Source organism: Ovis aries, chromosome 16 (assembly GCF_016772045.2).
Source record: "Ovis aries strain OAR_USU_Benz2616 breed Rambouillet chromosome 16, ARS-UI_Ramb_v3.0, whole genome shotgun sequence".
NCBI lineage: Eukaryota > Metazoa > Chordata > Mammalia > Artiodactyla > Bovidae > Ovis > Ovis aries.
Window position 1 is genome coordinate 5,205,416 of NC_056069.1, and position 12,186 is coordinate 5,217,601.

Sequence of the window (12,186 nt, forward strand, 5' to 3'; positions counted from 1 at the left end):
TTATTGGAGCACAGTCCATTTGTTTGCATACTATATGTGGTTGCTTTTGAGCTTCACTGGAAAAGCTGAGTAGTTGCATGAGAACAAATGACCTTCAGAGACGGAAATATTTATCATCTGACCTTTCACAGAAAAAGTTTGCCAACTCTTGCGCTGGACTGTGAGCTTTTAGAGGGCGACTTGGCACATACTCTAACCTCAATAATGTAAACTTGTTTACTTTGGGGAGGAGATTTTATATTATCTATGGCAGGTGCTGTGTGCTGTTTCCCAGCAGCAGCTTCCCTCTTCTTCCCTGCTAATGGGGTAGCCTTGGGCTTTAAGAGTAGGGTATGGGCTTCTCCCCTGTCCCAGAGGGTGAATTTTGGTTAGTTCAAGCCAATTATGGTTATTCCACTCCTCCAACTAATTCTGTGCTTTAGGCATAGGTTTGTGATGGGATTGTGGCCGCTGAGATGCAGGAAGTGTAGATTTCTCCAAAGACTGAACTCTACTGGGGGTTCCTGAGAAGGGAAATCCTAAGGGATGGTTTCACATCCTTCAAAAAGGACCCATGGAGGAATTCCCTGGTGGTCCAGTGGTTAGGATGCTGTGTGTTCACTGTGGAGGGCATGGGTTTGATCCCTGGTTGGAGAATTAAGATCCTGAAAGCAGAGTCAAAACCACCCCCCCTAAAAAACCCAACAACAACAAAAAACCAGAGCAAAAGGGACCCAAGGAGTGCTGTTTTTACTTTTTTGCCTCTGGACATTGTGGAGGGAGGCTGTGGCACTTGGATCAAGTGGAACATTTGGGGACAAGCCCAAGGGCAAAAGCCAAAGTTGAGGACTGCAGAGTGAAAAAATACAGAGCCTAAGTTTTCAGTGATCGAAAACCAAATTAATCAGCCCAGGATCTATCTTACTCTTTTTGGTGGTTAAATGTCCTTATTGTTTATTCACTTTTAATTGGATTAAGAAGCTTGCACCCGAAAAATATTATATTGTTGTATCTGCCTATTCTTTATTTTGGAGCTATAATATTTATGCTTGTTTACTAGGAAGGCCTCCTATAGATTTTATAAAAATGTCCTAATATTATTTCTCATTTAGAACTTTATTAAGAGTTAATTTTTTTATGTGGTATGAAATAAGGGTCTAACTTTGTTTTTCTTCCAGATGGAGAAATAATTTTTTGAGTGTATGATGGTGAATGAAATCCAATATACTCATAGAATTTTCATAAAGATAATATTATATTTTCTGCATTGAAAACTAATATGACAAGATTGTTTTCTTAAAAATGTCTTAGAAAAGGGCTAACTTAATTGATGATTTTTAAGTGTGGTATTAATGTAACCAGAATGTTCTCTGATTTCCAAGAAGGAACTTAAAATAGCGTGCAAATCTTTGCCAGAGGTTATCAATTTCAGACAGACCATATCATGTCAGAGAAACACCCATCCTGTTAAATTTATCCAATCTGGCCTATCCCAAGGAAAGATATTGGGTTATTTCCTAGTGCTGATTTAGAAAGTTGAAGAAAAAAGTCAGTGAAAATTTATCAGTATCTTGCATTAATGTAAAGGAAAGTGATTTTGAACTGCAGAAAATCCTCGAAGCTAATTATACTGGGAAACAACCTTTCAGGTAAATCTGCTTAAAATAGGGGTTAATATTTCTTATTGAGTCTAAAACAAACAAAGCCCTTTGATATATGCTCTGTTAATTAAAAAATACCTTCAATAAATTGAACTGATAACTTACTAGGAGAAGATATTTGCAATACATACAACTAGAGATTAGTATCAACATTATAAAAGGAATACCTACAAGTCAATAAGAAAAGAAACTGGAAACATGGCAAAGATATGAACATATGTTTCTCAGAAGAGGAAGCACAAAAAGTCAGTAAGTTTATTAATTCTTGTTTGTATTATTTGTGTCAGGGTCAAAATCTCAATGAAATTCCTCTTCACACCCATTTAATTAGGAAAAATGAACCATATACTTAACCATATTTAGTTTTTAATTGTAACTGTGCACTAATTGGTGGAATGTGCAAAGCACAAGTCAGATGTTTATCTTTTTGGTGTAATTAAAAAAGATTCAACTCATACGATGCATTACTGGATACCCAGAATCTTATTGCAAAAAGGATCAATGTTGACAAAAAAAATTGAGGACATCAAATTTTCTGTTTAAATCATTCTTTTTGAAACTCTTATTTTTGCATCATCCCTGCAGACTTTTCCTGTTCAGTTACAAGCTGTTTGACTTTGGCCATATCCTCCCTTGCCAATAATCTTACGTTTGGCTTGAGCAGCTCTCCATCATCACTCATCTGTAATTCACGACTTCTTGCATCTTTGAGGTGACTGTCAGTGTCACTTTGCAATCTGTTTGCACTGAAATGACGGGGCATTGGAGTGCCTTTGTAGTTCCCTTGGATGTTGACAAAAGATTTCATTTAGAATTGAGATTGTAGTGATGGGAGCATGTCTGCAGGTGGAGTGGCTTCCAGCTGCTTTTGTCTCTCTAGCAATCATTTCCACCTATTGGACATAGATTCTAATTTTCTTGCAGAGACTTACCCCTCCCATCTCTTAGTCCATGTGATTTGGCTGAGGCTGCTCCAACCTCTGTCTCCAGAGGTGGGCATGATCCCAGGACTGGCCACTGAGAACACTTGCATTTCTGTGGCCACAAAGGTTGGTTCAGGGTGAGCATGTGACTGAAATGAGGCCAATGAAATTTCATTCTATGACTTTTGACGGAGCCCTTGGAAAAGGGGGTGTCTCTTTCTCCCAGAGTTGCTGAGCTGCTGAAATGTAAGCCTGGACATGCTGTGGTCATCTTTGCTGCCACTTGGGAGAAGCAGAGCTGAGAACAGAGCCGGCAAAAGGGCAACAGTATGCTGTCATGGAGGGGGAGACAGTTTCTTCTTGACATTTTTTGAGAACCTGGAAAGGTTTTTATTTTCTAGTGTTCTTATAAATTGTGTGAGTTGGGTTTCTTTCACTTGCCCTCCAGTGAGGCTGGTGGATCAGCCTCAGATATGATATCAAAATTGGGATTGGATTCTTAGCCTTAGTTCATCGTATTCTCTACTTTTGCCACAGTCGCTTATTCAGTTTACCGTGCCTCTGGATTTGTGGTCTAGTGAGAGGTAATGTTATCACATGTGGAAGAATGTGATAGAATAGAATTTGCCCTCTATGTTGATGGAATCTTGTTCACATCAGCCAAGCTAGATATCTAGGAAAACATTTGTTCCATAGAAGAGTGGACCAAACTTCCCTCCCCATCAGTAGCCTTGTATAATACCTTCAAAAAGAAACTTCGTAGCAGAAGGTGATTGGGAACTAGAAGTGGTATGGAAAAGTGTAGGTGTTTGTAGAGTGTGAGAGGAGGGACTACTCCATGGATCCCACACCAGCTCATATGCAGCTCAGTAAGAAGCAAAGAAATTCATTTGGCCTTTCTTTCTCTTTTTCCTGTTTTACCAAATTCTGTGCCACTGAACATGACCAGAAATGACAGAAGAACACTGACATATTAGTCATAGGTTTGGGGGAGAAAATAGGCAATTTGATAAAACACTTGTTAAGTTCTTCCATCCTCCAGAGTGCTGAGGGGTAAAGCAGATGAAACTCGGGTATATGTATCAGACAGGTTAGGCTAGGCTTTGCTGCAATAATGAGCAGTTTTTAAATCCCTGTGGCTTTTAACAACAAGAGTTGATTTCTTGTTCATGGTACAAATGAACATTTCTTGTTCATTGTTGGGTTGGCAAGGGCTCCTAAGCAGAGAGAACAGCTACCATCTTCGTTATGGTCAGTCACCATCCCAGATGGGAAGTAGAAATTAAATGACTCATCACTTTCACTCACAACTCATGCCCCACCCGACCATAGGGGACCAGATTGTACAATCTTACCATATGTTGGAGGGGTAAAACTGGAAGTACGTGGGATAACAGCACTGTTGATGTCCATGGTAGCTAAGTTCCAGCCTTGTGTTTGATGGATGGGGGAATAAAATGTAGAGGGAGAATAAACAGGACACCAGTCTGAGGGAGGTGGGAAGAAAGACAGGGGTGAGAGGATGCTGGGGTGGAATGAACAAGCCTAAATGTCCCATGAGTGTATGATTCGGTCTTCTGAACCTTGCGTTGCCATTTGTTGCTTAAAAATACAGAATTTCAGATCTCACCCCAGACTGGACAGAGTTAGAATCTGCATTTTAACAAGATCCCCAGCTGATTGATATGCATTAAAGGTCTTCCCTGATAGCTCAGTTGGTAAAGAATCCGCCTGGAATGCAGGAGACCCCTGTTCAATTCCTGGATCGGGAAGATCCCCTGGGGAAGGGATAAGCTACCCACTCCAGTATTCTGGCCTAGAGAATTTCATGGACTATATAGTCCATGGGGTCACAAAGAGTTGGACATGACTGAGCGGCTTTCAAAGTTTGAAAAGCTCTGATATGTATGACAATTTTAGGTGGCATATGGATATACTTTGATCTTAATAATTCTTAAACATTAAGTTGTTTTAATAATATTTGATGATTTTTAGTTTTATTGTATTCTTTCTATTTTTTATGGAGTTAATATCAGATGAAACAACTTATTTCACCAAAAGTTAGTCAATTTAAGAAAATATTAATTTAAGAGTAGCACAGGGAAGATGCCAAAATAGGACAAAGTATTAAACATGGCACCTGGATGCCTGAAGTCTGAGAAACTCTGCTCTGCTGGAGATGTTCCCAACCCTCCATTTTCCAAATTCTCTTGCCCAATGCAGCCCCCTGTCTGCTTGAGAGCTCCCAGGGAGCAGCCTCCTGGTGGTCAGAGGTAGGAGAGATGACAAAGACAGACCTACAGTCTGTGTGTGCAAGGGGAAATGGTCAGAATGTCTGAGTGGGAGAGGGCTTTATCTGAAACATCAGGACTCATATGTGTTAGGGCCCTGAATCATACAGGTAATGTCTTCGTTTTCCTAGTCTTTGAATGTGTGTGTGTGTGTATATGTGTGATCACGTGTGCGCGTGCACACTACATTGCCAAAGAATGCGGGCAGCCTCTAGAAGCTGGGAAAGGCAAGGAAGCAGACTTCCCCCTAGAGTCTCCGGGCATAAGTCCGACATCACAGAACCCAGGTCCACTGAAACCATACATCTTCGTCATCTAGAGCCTCCAGAAGAACAGCCGTGATGACACCTCTCTTTTAGCCCCATAAGCCTCATTTTGGACTTCCGACTTCCAGAGCTGCTAGATAACAAATTTGTCTTGTCTGAAGCCACTAAGGCCATGCAGCTTTGTTCTAGCAACAAGAGCAGGCTGGTTCACTTCAATCCTCACTGCAGGGGTAGTGAAATAGGTGTGGACTCCAGGAGCCTGTAGGGATGGCCACAGGGACACCTTCTCTATTAAGACCCCCCGATGGCTATTATCCCATGAGTCTTGTTGACTAAGTTGCTCCCCTGCCCCACCCAATAACCTGTGCAGTCAAGTGCCCTTCACGAGCAAAACTCACTTCAGTGTACATGTTCATTTAAATGCTGTAAATGCCAACCTGGATGACAGACAGGCTGGACCAAAAGATACCTCATTTTCAAAGGAGGTATCTTTTTTTATGTTAGCATAAAACAAACTCTTAAAGTCACTCTCATAGTAATGTCCACACGTGACAAGCTAGCCCTGGATTGAGGGAGAGGGGTTCCCACTTTCCTGCTCCAAATCTAAGTAGGATTTTGTGTGTTTAGGAAGAATGTATGATGGCTTCCTCCTAATCATCACAATTCTTCTGGTTCCACTTTGCATGTTATTTTTAAATTTTAGCTGTGTGTGTGTGTGTTTCCCCATGGACCCAGAGGCTGAAGGTCATTTATTTCCTGCTTTCTGACAATGGTGTTAGAGCCACGTGAAATTAACTCACACATCCTACTTTTGTTTCTCGAAGTATAATAAGCAAGATGTTGTGCCGGGGCTTTTTGTACACAGGAATCCGAGTTTGTTGCCCTATTCTATCTCTCTGCGCTGTGTGCATGGTACTGCTCAAAGCCTTGTTTCTCAGCAATAAAATAGGAGTATAAACTCCAGATTCTAAGGGCTGGTGTGAGGATTAAACAGTTAAACAGCATGATGCAGGGAAAGTACCTATCTCCATGTTCAATTGATATTGCTCAGTAAATAGTAATTATTGTGACACTTTTTTCTTAAATTCAGTGTGTTGATCTCATATTAGACTTTTGACTTAAGAGATATGACGTCTTATGAGATTTCCGCCCTGGATTCCTAGGCACAGTACTTTCTTACTGTGTGTCCCCTGCCCTCCACCATCCTTGTGGGATGGGCTTTGTTAACTGAGTACTTAGCACCTACTTTTTCTTTCTCCAGCCCAATAGAGCCTGGCTTTCTGGTTTCCACTCCTCCTCTGAGGCCCTTGGGTCCCACAGAATCTGAGTCCATCCTCACCTCAAGGCCCTGATTGGCCTGAGGGTGATTGTCAATAACTGATTCAGGGATTTGAATTTGATCCAATGATCACATGATGTTGCCCCAGCAGCTGTTATTAGGTTGGGGTGGGCGCGTGGCCCAGGATGGAAAGAGGCACAGTCTTCTTTCTCTCCCTGGATATGGAGAGTAAGCAAGTCCCTTTGCACAGGCTGTCATTTGCTCCCATGAAGTTCAGAGTCAATGTGTGGCGGAAGGCTGAGCCCAGAGAGCCCAAGGAGTTCAGATAGATCCCTGATCATATCATACCTGCAGCCTATACCATCTCTCGACTCCCTGTTATAAGAGATAGTAGTGTCTTTTGATTGTTCAAATAAGTTTGTGTCAGGGTCAAGCTAGAGATTCTTTGTGGAAGAATTTTCTCCTCTAGGTAACTGGGCATATGCTGTGTAAAAACACTTTTTCCTTTGTTCCCAAGCTTACAGAGCATCCTTTAAGTCAAGGCAGATCTGACAAGTTCAAGTCTAGGTGACTTTAAGGAAAAAAAATTAGTCTAAGGATCATGCTTCTGCCTCATGGAGGTAAAAAGTCCATTGAAGTTAAGGTATGAATCATAGAGCTTCAGTGGAAAGTGAAATAAGACACGAATTTACCTGTATCTACCAGAAACTCCAAGCCCTCCTATGTATGACTAATAACCCTGTGAGAAGCAGCATGGCTCTGAGAGGCAGCAGGGCATGGTAGGAAGAATCATTTAGAATCTAGACTCTGATCTGGGTCTGGATCCCGACTCCCCTACTGGCTAGCTGTCTACCTTTGGACAAGTCACTCAGTCCCTGATTTATTATTGATTTGACTGCTTCCAAAAGTCTCCTATGTGCTGAGCACTGTTCTAGGTTCTTTTCATAGATTAGCTCACTTTATCTTTGTGCCCATAAAATAGGTATGTTTTGCTAATGGGGATATGGACTCAGAGAAATGAATAACTCAAAATCATAGAACAGAAAATGATGATACTGAGATTTGGAACCAGGTAATGGAATGCTAGAGACATCTGGTTGACCCAAACCACCATATCGTACTGCCTCCAAGTTTCGAAGGAACAGGAGGGACTGGTTACATGCAGGCGGGAAGATGAAGGTAGTGACAGGGAAGCTCTAACACCCATAGCTCCTTTCTTCTCTTACTTTTAACTCACTTCTACAGACATCCCGAAGGCTACGAAGACTAGTTTTTTGCTTTGTTTTACAGCATGAAACCTTTGCTAGGGGCCTCCTGAGTCAAGTCTGTTAGGGATGCAGGAAGGGTTAGGAGCCGAGCTTCCTTACAGTTGCACTTCCCTAATTCCACTAACACCACTAAGTAAGACCTACATGCACTTGACAGTGGAGAGCTCCCCTGAGAGTCTCCCGCGAGACTGAGACCAAGCTCTTTCTTCAGAGGCTCTGGCTTCCCACGCACTTCAGGTGCCTGGTCATTTCCAACCATAGTCTTGCCCTCTGGCCCCAAGCTGACCATTACCTGTCAGCCCCACACCACAGACCAGCAGAGTAAGTCCCACACCTGCCAGGAAACAGCTAAGCCATCCCTTGCAACTGGAAACAAGACCTAGAAATGCAGTCTCGAACCCCACATCTTCATCCAGTATATGAGATGGGTGATAGAGGGTCTGCCCACCTCACACTGTGTAAGGGCAAGGAGGTCATATATGTGAAAACACTTTGTAGATGGTAAAGTGTTCTGCAGATGCGATGGCCACACGATTAGTGGCAATGTGACCATTTTGTGCTCCTTCTCATTTTGATGTGCCATGATAAATGGCAACAAAAAGGCCACCAGATCAGTGTGAGATGGCAGATAACGATGGCAAAGGTACAGACACTGGGGTCCCCACAGCATCCGGCTTCAGACACTTACTAGCTGGGTGATGTTGGGACATTCCTTGTGTGCTAAGGCTCAGTTTCTTCTTGTGTAAACGGGGAGGCAGTACCCATGTATGGTTGTGATAATCCATTTGGATTTAAAGTGCTGTTAGGAACATCTGCTTTGCCTGAGCCATCATTGATCACCCCCTTGTTCTGGAAGCAGCACCTTGATTTCCTTCGCCGGGGTCCCTACTTCACGACACTTTAATGTGGCTGGCCTTCCCTCTCCGGTCTGCACCAGAACCCGAGCCACGCCATAGCCTCTCTGCCGGGAACATGCCTGACATGAAGGCAGGACACACTTGGAGCTGATGAGGCTGTGGTTTGGTCTTGCTGTCGAGAACCCTGGAGCTGCTCTGATCTCTGTTGGAAAGCCTACTTCATCTGCTTTCCCTCCAGTTCTGTGAGCTCCTCTGAAGCCTTCTGTTATTACCCATCTTTGGCCAGAGTGGATGTCTTTGCTAACCTGAGCATTCTGATTGAACCAAAAGCTTAGCACAGGGTTTACCAGGCGCACATGACACGTGTAACAGACAATAGCTCTAGATTCCGTGACTGAATCACACGTCCATGGGATGCTGGGGCCTGCTTATTCCATGCTAGCACCTCCCACCCTCACCTTTCTTTCTTCCTTTTCATGACTGATACCATTTTAATTCCTCCCCTAAATGTTATTCTTCCTCCATCAAAGTCTAAGGCCCATAACTTACCTATTATGGGTCACATGAGTGCTGCTTACCACATATTTCCAGTTCCACCTCTTACAACACATGGCAGGATTGTATTTTCTGGTCCCCTTATGACTGGACAGGGCCTGGTTCCAGCAAATGAGTTGTGGGTGGAACTGATTTGTGCATTTAACTGCCAGTAGCTGATGCCCCAGAGTTTTTATGCCCTCTTGAATGCTGACTGACCATATTTGAGATGGTCAGCTGCTCTCTCAGCCTGGGTACCCTTGTCAAACCCACAGTAGACATGTTCCATGAGCAAGAAATAAACTTTTGTTGTTAAGAGTCACTAGGATTTAGGGATTGTTTGTTACTGCAGCAAAACCTAGGCTAATCTGACTGGTACATATACTCACTTTCCTTTCAGCTTTTTGCATGTTGGAAGCACTTGGGAAGTGATTTCTTAAGTTGCTTATTTTCCTCCTCATATTGGCACTCTGATACCACTGTGGGCCATGTTCAGTGGCACAGAATTTGGTAAAACAAGAGTAGGAAAGGCAAATCTTGTGTCCTTGCTTCTTACTTAGGGTCATGAGGGTGTACACCATACTTCAGGAAGTACTGAAGTGGGGTCATGAGGATAACGAGGTCCTTGAGTGTAGACGTGTATCCCATTATTCTAGGGGGACTCATTCAGCCAACATGTGCCGAGCTGGAACTCTGTGTCGGATGCTGTGCTAGGTGTAGGCAGGTGGGAAAAGATGTGGGTGAGAAAGCCAACAATCTCAGCCCAGCACTCTTCTGGATGTGAGCCAAATGGCCTGGGAGTAGAAAGGCAGGAATGACTAAGCCCATTTTTGGAGATTCAGGTGTACTTGAGTCCAGTCATTAAAGAGAGCAGGACTTACCTGGGTCCAAAATAGCTTGGGAGCAAAGCCAAGGGCACCAAGTATGTTGGTGGGGAAAATTCTTGGCCTCCAGCTTCCCAGGCACATTAAACAGCAAACCCCTAGGAACCGTGGTGTTCAGAAAATCTGTGCAGAAAAGTTGGTAGGTTAGCTCTCCCAGCACTTTGTTGTTGAGGGATGGGGATTTGGGCAGCTGAGGAAGCCAGTTTCCATCAAGTGTTTAGAAAAGAGCAGGGACTTGATCTAACATGATGCCAAAACAAACGGGAACAGCTAAAGCCAGACTTTCTCCTTGGTGCTTGGAGGAAATCTAACAGCCCCAGGAGTCAAGAGGGTGTCAGGTGGGGACTTGGGGGTGAAGACTATGGGAGATGAAAGGGCTTGGGCATTGCTGTGGTTTCAGTTTTCAGATGGAGTTGAGTGTGGGTACGGCAACATTGAAGTTACTATTTTAACAGAATGCTTCAGGAGACCAACAGATCATCAGAGTGAAAGTCTTCTGCTCAAAAAAGGGCAGAAAAGTGTTGTCGTTTTTTAGTCGCTAAGTTGTGTCCAACTATTTGCTACCCCATGGACTGTAGCATGCCGGGCTTCCGCGTCCTCCCAGAGTTTGCTCAAGTTCATGTTGATTGAGTTGGTGATGCTATCAAACCATCTCATCCTCTGCCACTCAAAAGGGAGAAGCCTCTAATTTTGGCAGATCCAGGACACCCCCTTCACCAGAAAATACATGCTTTTCTCATATTATACATAATGAACAAGAAGCTTTTCAGTAAAATGATGAGCTTAACACCCTTTAATAATATGAACGCCATGAAAATGAAAATGTGCTCAACCTTGTCAGTAATCAGTAAAATGAAGAGCGATGATTTGTACTGGTGTTATCAGACTGAATTCCCAAGTTTGTGCAGGCTCTACTGAGGTATAAGCTACGTTTTTTCCTGCTGGACTTAAACCTGGACGGATATAGGGTGATGCTGTTACCATCTTAGCACCATAAAGGGAAAGCTTGTCTGAGAATGGAGCTACACCAGAGGAAGGGGAGACTAGATGGAGAGGGGGAAAGAGAGAGAGATCAGAGCCTGACAATACCAGTGGAGTCCCAGGATCAAGTTATACCTGAGGCTGGTACTCCTCTGGACTTTTCAGTTAAGTGAGCTAAGTTTGAGACTGATTTTCCACCTCTGGCAAGAGTTCTAGCCAACAAAAGCATGGTAATAGGGGAGAAAAGGCCCATGATATTTGTCACTTTTAAGTGTTTACTGCATACTGTTATAAGCACTTCATTTAATCCTCCCAGCAAGCCCGTGAGGTAGGGTACTGTTGTTTCTTTTGGTTGCGTTGGGTTCTTCGTGGCTACATGTGGGCTTAGTTGCCCCATGCAGCATGTGGGATCTTAGTTCCCTGACCAGGGATTGAACTCGTGTGCTCTGCATTGGAAGGCAGATTCTTAACCACTGGATCACCAGGGAGGTCTCAGGATAGGCCAATCTTATCGTCATTTTACAAACAAGGAAACTGAAGGAACTGAAGGTTCAAGATCACACAGCCAAGTTTGACCCACGTAGTCTGGCCCCAGAGCTTGTACTCTGAACTACTGTCTCATCAGAACTCTTGCTGCTTTCTCTGCAGTTGATCAAGCCTGGCTTTGCCTGAAGGTCTGTGTGCAGAGCCAGTGGGATCCTGGACATGCAGTCTACGAGGAAAATCCACATGGTGTTTTCAGATTCATTGTCTTTCTGCATTTAGAAGCTGATGATGATTTTCCATTCTTCAGTAAAATGCTATGGGATTATTTTGGTAATCAAATGTTTGTTGTTGGGAATGAATAAATTGTTCTCATCACCAGATTTGGTCATCTCACTTTGAAGTTGCAGAAGCAGGGCGCCGGCTTGTTCACAGTGGCATTCACTTCCACTTTGTAACCTCATATAATATATGCTGACGGTCTTTCCCCATTTGTAGTCTCTGGGAAGATGTTATTTATGATCCCTGATGCCAGAGGAAAAAAATTAGGTCACTACCTCACACATCTTCCTTTAACCATCCAAACGCGTGGTTCACTAGGCAGAGATGCATTTTCTGAAGAGAACTGGCTCTCTTTATTTTTTCCTCTTCTAGTCCAACTTTTCTAAAACCAAGACTGCTGTGTTCTCAAATGTTTGCAGATAGCATTTTGAAATGATGCCAAATGTGTTTCTTTTTCTTTTGTGAAGTAGGTGAGCTGCAGCCTCTGTTCAATGGTAG